The sequence below is a fragment of the Ursus americanus genome, chromosome 13 (genome assembly GCF_024610735.1).
Source record: "Ursus americanus isolate L20-20 chromosome 13, mUrsAme1.1.p, whole genome shotgun sequence".
Classification (NCBI taxonomy): Eukaryota; Metazoa; Chordata; class Mammalia; order Carnivora; family Ursidae; genus Ursus; species Ursus americanus.
Genome location: NC_142139.1, coordinates 16790450 through 16801061, shown reverse-complemented (window position 1 = coordinate 16801061; position 10612 = coordinate 16790450). Strand labels below are relative to the sequence as shown.

The 10612-nt window shown below is 36.1% G+C and overlaps 1 pseudogene; it reads left to right on the top strand.

The window, feature by feature from the left end:
• The first annotated feature begins 9978 nt into the window (after nt 1-9978).
• LOC123793112 (cytochrome c oxidase assembly protein COX20, mitochondrial pseudogene) lies at nt 9979-10337 on the top strand (annotated as a pseudogene).
• Nucleotides 10338-10612: the final 275 nt, after the last annotated feature.

Sequence of the window (10612 nt, the reverse complement as noted above, 5' to 3'; positions counted from 1 at the left end):
ACAGAGGAAATTTCGTATAAGTAGGAAACAGAAACGTAGATAAAATAGAAACGTGCTTTTTGACATCCTCATAGTCATGAGAAAAATATTGATATAACAATATAAGAAATTATAACACAAAGATATATTAAGATTTCCTCTCATGAAGAATACCGTAGGTGAATTTAAATGCCATATTATACATAAACAAGTAATAATAATAATGGTGGTGGTGGTGGTCAATATTGATTAAATGTCTACTACACATCAATCACTGAGTAGTAGATATAATGGGATTGCCACAGAAAAGTACCCACAATCCATTTCCTCAAGGAGTTTATCATCTCGATGTGGTGGGATAAACCCACTTGGAAAACACGCGAAAGAATATATAGATGAGCCCAATACTAATTGTTCCTTAATGCTTAAGGGATACAGGAATACAATATGCTCTGGATTAGGTAGAGTTCCTTTGGGAAAAGATTTTAATGGTGAGATGAATTTCAAACAGAATTTTAAAGAAGGGTAGACATGCTTTGGCAGCGTAAAGAAGACATTGTCTTTCTAGCCAAGGAAGTTTAAAGGTGGGATGAGGAAAATCTGAGTCTGGTCAACTGGATTTGATGTTCTGACCTGAAGAGATATAATAGATAAAGACAGTTTAGAGAGCAAGGCCTGCTGGAGAGGGAGGGCACACAAAAGGTTATAGTTTAAAAATCATGTGCTTCAAATGTAAATCAAAACCACAAGACACTCCTTAAGATGGATACTATTTTTAAAATATAACAAGTGTTGGTGAGGATGTGGAGAAATTGAAACTCTTGTGCTCTGTTGGTGGGAATGTAAAATGGTGCAGCACTAAAGAAAAAAGCATGGTGGTTCCTCAAAAAATTCAACATAGAATAATCTTCTGATCCAGCTTCCGGGTAGACACCCAAAGAAATTGAAAGTGGGCACTCAAAACAGAACACTCTATGTTCATGTTTGAAGCAGCATTATTCACAATAACCAAAAGGTGGAAAACAACTCAAATGTCCATCCACAGAAAAATGGATAAACAAAATGTGGTACAAACATACAATGGGATATTATCCAGTCTTAAAAGGGAAGGAAATTCTGACACCTGCTACAACACCCATGGATTTTGAAGACATTATGCTATGTGAAATAAGCCAGACACAAAAGGACATATAATGTATAATTCCCACTATATGAAATACCTAGAGTAGACAAATGCATAGAGGCAGAAAGTAGAATAATAGCTAGGGGCTGGGTAAGAGGGTAATGGGGAGTTATGATTTAATGGGTATATGGTTTTGAAATGATGAAAAAATTCTGGAAATGGAGAGCAGTGATGATTGCACAACAAAGTAAATGTACTTAGCCACTAGATGGTATAGTTAAAAAATGATTAAAATGGTAAGTTGTATGTTATGTATATTTAATTACAATAAACAGAATGCATTAAGATAAAAGTTTAAAAAGAAGAAAAGATGAGCTTCAAAGTCAATGAGGCTAACTTTAACAACCATCTCTGCCACTGAATAGCCATGTGACCATGGGCAAGGTCCTTGCTCCTTGAGGTCCGAATTCCTCAACTATGGAATAGAGATAAATGACACTCACAATGTAAGTTTCTAAATACAAGAAATAACATAAAGTGCCTAACACCACTGAGAGTATGAATTAACTAAAACTCTACGTTGCAATAAATGGAACCACAAATGACCGACCTTTGGGAATTTATTGGCCTATTGAGGCAAACTATGAGAGGGTCAAGGCCAGATGCTGGCACTAGGGACGACTGGAACAAAGCTGCCTTTCAATAATATCAAGTTCTTTTAATCTGACCTGTCATTTCTGCATAGTAGTTTCTCTGACTGCTAGAGAATATTACTAATGGGATTTTAGGCACACATTCCTATCCTTTCACAACTGGATAAAAAAAGAGCTCTTCCTTTGCTGCTGTTTGAAAAAATAATGGGGAAAGATTCTGATTAGACTTGGTCAAATGCTGAACCCCTCGCCCAATCACTGTGGCTGGGCTAGGAAAGTGAAAAAACCCCCGTGAAAAGCCCAAGGTAAGGAGGGAGGATGGAGATAGCTACGAGGAGGGTAGATGTGAACCAAGTAGCCATCTTACTGGGTGACTATAATAGCCAATTTAGGAAATAATAATATAGATTTTGTATACAAGATAAACAGGAACCATCCTAGATATTTGAACAGAGAAATTCTCATTTTATCTAAGAAATATGCATTTCATGTAGTTTTTAACTAATTAATTCAGTCACTCATTATTAATACTCATTAGTCACTCATTATTAACACTAAGTTACTACATACAGGATAATTTTCTGAATAACTGAAATTTAGTCTCCTAAGTATAACATTTTTATTTTGAACTTTATCTAAAATATATTTTTTGTGACAAAATATAAAGACAACTTTCTTATATATTCAAGTTCATTTATCATGAAAAGAAAATATCATACTGTATTGCAATATACCAATACTCTCAAGAAAAATTTTGGTGCTCAGAACTGCTCAAAGCCTTCACTCCAAGGTTCAGAGAGCATCTTTAGGTCAACATTTGTTACTTTTCTTGCTACTATTCTCATTTTTCTGCTGCAAAAAAACAAAAGAACAAAACAAAACAAATTAAAAAAAAAAAACCCAACCCTTTCATCCTTCATCTTCTTCTAATTGCTGAGTATTGAACATCCAGACAATTAATGACTTAGTGAAATAAGACTTCCAGGTGTATTTTATAGGGAAAAAAGTGACTGGCTTTGATCCAAAGAATTATTATAGGCGTTCAAGAATTTGTTCTTCAGGTTTACAAAAGTGTTTTGGAAAACTGGAAGCCAACCTTTGACCGAAATCCAGGTACTTCAAAATATTGAGTCAAGACATATTAAATTTTATGGTGGAATCAAAGATGGCTGAGACACAGAAGTTTCTAACCAAGTCATTAAAACACTAACGAATATTAACTAGAAGGAGAATATCATCAAGTTTAAACTGCTTGGTTCAGATATATACTAGAAACTCAGAAGAAATATGTTAGAATATTTGCAAGGCAAATTTATTTGACCCATAATGTATTGGTTGTTGAATTTCTCAACTAGATATTCTGAAGAAGTATTAACCAGATTAAGACAATCTTGACTGTTATTAAAGTGACTGACAAAGTAGCTACTGACACAGTAATCCTTACTGATACTTAGTGATTTCCAGAATTTCCCTTCAAGGTGACTTTGACTTTGCTCTTGACCAAAGTGTTGATGGTTGTGGCGACAACGATGTGTTCAAGGGGGAAACAGCCCAGAAGGAGCATGGAGAACATGTATGCTCTTTTTACTTACTTCACAATCTTCAGAAAGGCTTGTGATATTATCGTCTCTCACCCAAAAACTTAAAGTGCATGACCTAGTATTTTCAATAGCAAATGCTCAAATACTTAAAGAATTTAATCAAATTTGTAATTGCACATTCCTAAAAGAGGAAATGAGTGCTGAAGGGAAGATTAGGGAGGACAGGAAAAATCCAAAAGAGTTCTCTTCCTTGTTTTCTCTTTCCGAAAGTCTGGTAGGCATAGAAAATATTATTTTCCTCATGTGATTAGAAGAAGAAATAAGCGATAAAACATCAAGAGTAACCACAAGCAAAAAGAATGCAGTTCTTACATACACTCACTGCCTCCCATTCTAGGAGGGCGGACGCACAGATAAAGCCTGTGCCCCTGCCAAGCTCTGCCAAGGCGTTAAGTCTCTCCAGCTATGTAAACTGCAGAGAGTTTGCAAAGGAACAAATCCAGGACATAACCCCCTTGAAAACAACAAAAGGGGTACTTGTCCAGACATTCACATTGCATCACGCCACTTCACAACTTGTAATGAGTCTAGAAAAAGAGGCATGGTTTTGGCATGGCCAGTCCTGCAATTCTCATTCCATAAGACAAAGCAAGCACATCATCATTTTCTGGTCTACATTTTATCTGCTTGAATCCACCTAGTGAGACATTGACAAAACTGTCAGGTCAAACTAAGCCAAATCAAAGTGGGAATTTTTGCTATAAACTGTAAAACTTACTAGCAATCAATCAAGGCCTGATATACTTATTTTAGGGGTTTATCTAAGCAACTTTTCCTTTCCTCCCCCTGTGTATCTCACTGGTAATTGGCTTCTAATACAGAGAGTTTGAGGGAATTTTGTTATGTTTTCTGTGTATATGGGTTTGGGGGTATGTTTTCTGTATACAGTTCACACTACTCTAAATGCTTGAGTTGTAAACTATACTACTGCACAAGTACTTAAACCCAAACCTCATACAGTGAAGAATTTAGCAGATAAAAACTCAGATAGGGACAGATGGAAAGATAGGCAGACAAACAGACAGACAGGAAGCTGATCAATGTGCCTTTTTCCACCATGAGATTTGGGGTATAATCATCTACTCCTAAGTCTGCCATCCTTACCCAACAGACCAAATATTTACAACCTGTACATTTAAAATAGCTACTATTTGGAAAGGGCCATATCTGACATTCACAAAGTTAATTAAGTAATATCTAAAGTGTCAAAACATGTCCCTTTCATGAATTTTTTCCCCCTGGCATTTTTGAGTTTCTCAACATTTTGCCAGATTTAACATAATTTTAGCTTCAGGTTTGTGTAAATTTGGACTCAAATTCTTCTGTTCTTGGTAAACTTGGGAAAGCTTCCCACACTGCCAATATTTGCAATGTAAAATAGTAAAGGCCACAGCAATGTATAAGATTTTTAAAAACTCAGTATAAGCTTTATGGTGAACTATCATTCTTATTTCCTAAAATCTGTTATTCAAAAGATTAGAGGAGAATTAAGATGACTAAAGTCATGGTGCCTGTGGCTCAGTCAGTTAAACACCTGATTCTTGGTTTTGGCTCAGGTCATGATCTCAGGGTCGTGAGATCAAGCCCCGCATGTGGGTTCACATTCAGCAGTGGAGTCTGCTTAAGATTCTCCCTCTCCCTCTGCCTCTTCCCACCACACTCTCTCTTTCTCTCTCAAATAAATAAATAAATCTTAAAAAAAGAAGAAGAAGAAGAAGAAGAAGAAGAAGAAGAAGAAGAAGAAGAAGAGGAAGAAGAAGAAGACTGAAGTCACAACTTCTTGCCCCATGCTTCATTTTCCTACCTTCATCTCTTTGGTCTAACTACTTATGCTGATGAAAGTATGGGAGGAAATATACATTATTCACTGTCTTAGTATATCAGCAATACAAAAAACATGCAGCTCAACAATCCTTTTCCTGCTGAAAAGTGAAGAAGAGTGTTTAGCATGGCAAAGATTAGTTATATATGGCCCAGAGCCACTCTTGAGGGGCTTATTCACTAGTTGAAGAGGTAGAACTAACCTATAGTAAACATTATGTTGCCACTGAAGGCAATCCATTTGCTTTGAAAGTCAAGAGCATTGGTAGGGCTGACAACTTCTCATGAAAGTTGAGGAGCTACCTAATGGAGGTTTAATATAAAGACATTGCCTAACTCTACACACAGGTAAGTCACTAAAGTGCCTGCAGACCAAGGAATCCTTATCATAATGTTGGAAGGATTACCTTCTATCTAGAAGCCATAATGCATTAGTCAGCTAGGGCTGTCATAGCAAAATACCACAGACTGGGTGGTTTAAACCACAGAAATTTATGTTCTCACAGTTTTAGAGGCTCGAAGTCCAAGACCAAGGTGCTGGCAAGATTGGTTCCTGGTGAGGCCTCTCTTCCTGGTTAGCGGATGACCACCTTCTCACCGTATCCTCGCATGGCTTTCCCTCTGTGCTGGCTGAGAGAGAGAGAGACTCTCTTATGTCTCTTCCTCTTCACATCAGAACTTCACACCAGAACTATTGGATTACGAGGCTTCATCCTTATGACTTCACTTAACTTTTATTGCCTCCTTATTGCCCTATCTCCAAATAGTCATACTACGAGTCAGGGCTTCAACATATGAATTTTGGGGGAATACAATTCGGTCCATAAAACACCTTAAGTTGAGAGAGTTATGGAAGACTAAGACTACCGGAAGATTATGATACTTAAGCCACAAAATCTAGGCTCTTGTGAGTTTCCTTGGGGGGAAAAATCAGTTTTCAGTGAAATATGCTTCAGTTTTATAACTCTAGCTTTTACCAAAGTTTCTCACATGAACTATTTCTTTCTTTTTTGAGGATACTTTCTATTTCCAATATTCAATTCCTCCTACCTAAGCTCTGTGTAAGATGTGTCTTTTAGAATTTAGTGCCAGGGACAAAAGCTGTCTTCATGAGAACTTCCTATAATTTCTTAAAATGCCAAGAACCTCATAATATAATATTTTCACTTTTTCTTCTAGTCTCGCAGGAAATTTTGGATCATATTAGAAGCTCAAACATAGCAAACTTATTTACTTATATTTGCAACCATCCTCTTACATGTTTTGCTTTTCATCCAGATTCTCTAATACTTTTTTAGTAAAAATCCTCTTCATATCCTTTTTAGTGGACTCATATTTCATATTTTCATGAAAAGATAGTGTTTAAAGAAATCCCTGGCACTACAAGTATCTTCATAAAATTAAAGCAGATTTTTAAAAATCAGATGGCAGAGAACAGTTTCTGTGAGGGGAAGAAAAAAAAAAAACCTACCAAAAAAAAAAAAAAAAAAGAGCAGCCACCAAAGGAGAGTATTCTGATTTATCCTTAAGTTTTCACTCACCGCACCCAGGAAAATGAATACCTGGCAATGACCATGAAAATAAAGTTTCATAAGCAGCAAAACCCATTTAAAAGTAGACACAAAGCTTTCAACAGAATAATAAATAATTTTAAGACGTTATATACAAATTAACTTTCATACTCATTGGTAGTTTATCATCTTAGCTAGCAATGGTCACTAGGAAATAAGCTCTACTCTGTTGTTGAGATGAGCCCACTTTTTCTGCACTGGACCTCTCTATCAGGTAGCATATCACTGGACAGTGCAGTTTAAAGAGTAAACAAAAGCAGCAGCAACAGCATCCAGGAGGAAAAGGACAGATGCCTTTCTGTGTCTCTGCATGTGCTAGGATGTGATTTCAAGGCCTCTCACTGATAAGATTAATGCTTAAGGAAAAGCGGAGATTTTTAAGTTTTGGAAAGAAACTGTAGTTTCTGGAAAAGGAGTTTATGAAACAAAAGGTCAAAGAAATCAGAAAATAAAATATTTCGCTCTTTGATCATGGTACAGAATTAGTGCATTGGAATAACATGTTGCACTATGCTGTGCAAATGTTTTACACATATTCGGTAAAAGTCCAGAGTCTGCATTTACAAAATATCAGCAACATGTGTGGATAATATTTAAAATCTATCAATCATGTGTGGATGTCAGAAAACAATATGCTGTTGGATCCGCTGAACAAAGAAAAACTAACACAAAAAACCGGGTAAGGTTTTCCTGAAATTCTTCACAAATACGACAGACCTCCATAAAAACTCTGCCTTGCATTGTGGTCCCAACTAAATGGGGAAAAAAAAAATTAAGTAAAGCAACTTACATTCTGCTAGGGGACTAATAGGAAATCTCTGGACAAATAAAATTTCACAAAGTACGTGAGAAAGACTAGGCTAAGCTCTGTATGGAAAATTAGCTCAAGATGGAGACTGAATATAAGCAACTACCTTCTCTATCTAAAACCTTTTAAAACAAATAGGAAAGATAACATGGGAGGGAATAACTCCTAAAGCATATTAGAAAATAAGAAAGGGTACATTAGCAGAATACCAAATGCGGGCAGGGATATGGAGCAATAGGAATTCTCACTTATTGCTGATGGAAAATGATAAAGCACTTTTGAAAAGTTTGGCAGTTCCTTACAAAGTTAAATATGCACTCACTGTTATAGACTGTCTGCGTGCTCCCCAAATTCATATGTTGAAGCCAAATCTCCAACATGATGATAATTGGAGGTAAAGACTTCGGAAGGTGTTTAGGTCATGAGGGTGACCTATATAATAGAGACCTTATAATAGAGACTTCAGAGAGATCCCTCACCGCTCCCACTGTGTGAGGACACAGTAAGAAGATGGCTTTTATGAACCAGGAAGAAGGTCCTCAATCAGACATCAAATTTATCCACACTTTGATCTTGAACTTCGCAACCTCTATCACTATAAGAAATAAATTTCTATTGTGTATAAGCCACCCAGTCTGTGATATTTTATAATACCAGTCCAAATGGACTAAGGAAATATATAAAATATACAAATTTATTTTTCCATATGTCATGACAGGAAAGCCAAGAATCCCAGAAAAAAACTGCTGTTTATCTGTTTACCATGCTCATATCCCACACTCTATTTCCACTGCACAATGGCACTTATTATAACATACAGAATTGCCTGTTTATAATCATCTATGTCTCTTATTAGAGCATCAGCTCTGTCAGGGAAAGGACTGTAGCTATCCTGTTCAATGATATATCACCAGAACTCTAAAAAATTTTTATATATTTGTTGAATTGAATGACTCAATTCCAACTTGGATGATGAGAGAAGTGCCTTATCCAAAAAGAAGGGCTGCAGCATCATTACACCCAATATTCATCTTGCCTCCACTCCCTGTAGTAACCAAAGTGAACATTTTATAAATAGGTACAGCACTTAGCTTTACATTTTTCGGAAAGTTAGTGATCCCTATTTAATATAGTGATTCAATACTAGGAGAATAGAAATACGTTAAATTAATCTACATATTTAAATTAATTGTGGAATAGCTTCCAAAGAAGAAATGGAACGTAGAAAGAAAATCAAGTTATATCTACTCAGTATTTTTCCAGTATTCCTTCACCTAGTAATACGGCAAACCTAGGACTCAGTTTAGCAATTTCTGAGAATCTTACTATATGAGGTTCCTGAAAAATATATCTACTTTGGTTAGAACATTAAAAAAAAGCTAAAGGTAAAGCCAACCTTTGAAAAAGACATGGTTGTATGAGTATTTGAGGATATCTTGCATTCGTTATTAAAAAGTCTTGAAATTGTATTTCTTTTAAAGTAGTAGAGGACTATTTGGAAACTAGAGATTCAGATAGAACAGGAACAAAAATTCTAGACCAAATAACCAATGGGTCAACAAAGAAAGATGACATTTAAAAAAAAAATACACAAGACAAATGAAAATAGAAACACAACTTTCCAAAATCTATGGGATATAGCAAAAGCAGTTCTATAAGGAAAATTCATAGTTATACAGGCCTCCCTCAAGAAACAAGAAAAATCCCAAGTAAACCATCTAACTTTACACATAAAGGGGCTAGGGGGAAAAAAGAACAAGCAAAGTCCACAATTAGTAGAAGGAAGGAAATAATAAAAATCAGAACAGAAATAAATAGGGAAGATCAAAACCTGGTTCTTTGAAAAGATAAAATTGACAGACCTCCAGCAAAACTTATTAAGAAAAAAAGAGAACGGGGCACCTGGGTGGCGCAGTCGTTAAGCGTCTGCCTTCAGCTCAGGGCGTGATCCCAGTGTTCTGGGATCGAGCCCCACATAAGGCTCTTCCGCTGGGAGCCTGCTTCTTCCTCTCCCACTCCCCCTGCTTGTGTTCCCTCTCTCGCTGGCTGTCTCTGTCAAATAAATAAATAAAACCTTTAAAAAAAAAAGAGAGAGAGCAGGTTGAAATAAAATCAGAAATGGAAGAGGAGAAGTTAAAACTGTTACCACAAAAGTACAAAGGATCATAAGAGATTACTATGAACAATTATACACCAACAAATTGGAAAACCTAGAAGAAGTGGATAAATTCCTAGAAACACACAACCTTTGGGTACTGAATCATAAAGAAATAGAAAATCTGAACAGACTAATTACAAATAGTGAAATTAAATCAGTAATTTAAAAACTTCCAAAAAACAGAAGTCCAGGACTTGACAGCTTCATAGGTAAATTCTATCAAGCATTTAAAGAAGAGTTAGTATCAGGCACCCACTGGAGACCATGGCCCCCACATGGGAGCCCAGCAAGCCCACCAAGGGGAAGTGCTTTAAGTTCCTAGGAATTTTAGATGTCAAAAACATTCCCTGTGCATGGGATTTGATATTAATGGTTCATTAGGATTTGTTGTGGCTGGCCTTGGACACTTTTTGTTAACTAGTAGGATTAGAAGATCATGTGATGTTGGAGTAGGAGGATTTATCTTGGTGACTTTAGGATGTTGGTTCCATTGTAGGTATAATTATGCAAAGCTAAGAATCCAGGAAAGAACTGCCAGAGAAGGAATTAAAAATAAGATGTTATATGAAGGTACCCATCCTGACCCTAAAAGAAAACAAACCAATGGCAATGGCAGCAATTGAACAGTCTCAAGCATAGAAAACGCAAATACAACTCACTGGAGTCAGTGTAAACAAAACTGTCAGTGTAAAAAAAACAAAACAAAACAAATAGAGGTCAACTCTATTAAACCTCATATGTACCATAAGGCTCTCAATCAAGTAAATAAAGTATGTGTTAGTTGTAAAAGAAGAAGAAGAAGAAGAAGAAGAAGAAGAAGAAGAAGAAGAAGAAGAAGAAGAAGGAGAAGAAGAAGTAGTAGTAGTAGTTAATACCCATCCTTCTCAAATTATTCCAA